This window comes from Vombatus ursinus, unplaced genomic scaffold (genome assembly GCF_900497805.2).
Source record: "Vombatus ursinus unplaced genomic scaffold, bare-nosed wombat genome assembly UNPS02004691.1, whole genome shotgun sequence".
Classification (NCBI taxonomy): domain Eukaryota; kingdom Metazoa; phylum Chordata; class Mammalia; order Diprotodontia; family Vombatidae; genus Vombatus; species Vombatus ursinus.
In genome coordinates, this window is record NW_020944469.1 from 2,823,531 (window position 1) to 2,825,020 (window position 1,490).

The window sequence follows — 1,490 nt, forward strand, 5'->3', positions numbered from 1 at the left end:
ATTACTGCTAGCTATAGGGGGCTGTTTCTATTACAGAACTGAGGGTGCAATCAGGATAAGCGGCCACCAGATGGCAACTAGATATAACACATTGCCATGTGCTCGTGAGCTTCTGCTGCTCAGATGGAGGAAGATATTAGCATGCTTTTCCTTTACAAACAGAACCCTTAATTCAAAGTTAAGCTTAGATATTATTTACTAGGTAACATGTTTGAAGATAATACCCATATTGTAAGCTTTTCAAGGGAAAAGGTCAAGTAGGTGTACTATGAATCCATATCTAGGTCAATGATCCAATGCTCAGCTGCCAATTTACTCCCATCACAAATCAAATGCATGGACCTATTTTAGAAAATATCGTCTTGTTCAGCCGGCCAAGATGCAGAAGGGGAAGAAGGTGGCTCCGGTCCCTGCTGTCGTAAAGAAACAGGAGGCCAAGAAAGTGGTCAATCCTTTGTTTGAGAAGCGGCCGAAGAACTTTGGCATTGGTCAGGACATCCAGCCCAAAAGGGACCTTACTCGATTTGTCAAATGGCCTCGGTACATCAGACCGCAGCATCAAAGGTCTATCCTTTATAAGCATTTGAAAGTGCCACCAGCAATTAACCAGTTCACCCAGGCTTTGGATCATCAGACAGCTACTCAACTCCTTAAACTGGCTCACAAGTACAGACCTGAGACAAAGCAAGATAAGAAGCAAAGGCTGCTGGCTCGGGCTAAACAAAAAGTTGCTGGCAAAGGAGATGTCCCCACTAAGAGACCACCTGTCCTCAGAGCAGGTGTTAACACTGTTACTACCCTGGTAGAAAACGACAAAGCACAGGTGGTAGTGATTGCACATGACGTGGACCCCATTGAGCTAATGGTCTTCCTACCTGTCTTGTGCCGAAAAATGGGGGTTCCTTACTGTATTATCAAGGGTAAAGCCAGGCTGGGTTGCTTAGTTCACAGAAAGATGTGCACAAGCACTGCCTTCACACAGGTTAACCCTGAAGATAAGGAAGCCTTGGCTAAGCTGGTAGAAGTCATCAAAACCAATTACAACAACAGATATGATGAGATCCGTCATCACTGGGGTGACAATGTTCTGGGTCCAAAATCAGTGGCTCGTATTGCCAAGCTGGAAAAGGTAAAACTTGCAACCAAATTGGATTAAATGTATATTTGATTTTTCCCTACATAAAAATAAAAATTTAAACAAAATGAAAAAAAAAAAAGAAAATATCTTTTAAACTCAAGATAGAGTCAAAAGCTCTTCCAGAGATTGGAGGCCTGCTTGGAGTCTCAGTTTCCCCCAGATGGTTCTTCTTCATACTCTGAGGAAAGTCATTTCTCTCTCCCAACAGGGACTGCTTGCTTCCATGCTTCACAGGCCTTTTCTCTAGCTCAGTGAGCAATTTGCTTCCCTGGGGCCTTATCACACAAATGCTAAACCTAGTGTGAGCCATGAGCAGGGGGCAGAAAAGGAGCCCCAGTCAGATGAGTGTGGC

The 1,490-nt window shown here is 44.0% G+C and overlaps 1 pseudogene; it reads left to right on the forward strand.

The window, feature by feature from the left end:
• The first annotated feature begins 379 nt into the window (after positions 1–379).
• Positions 380–1,156, forward strand: LOC114026122 (annotated as a pseudogene).
• Positions 1,157–1,490: the final 334 nt, after the last annotated feature.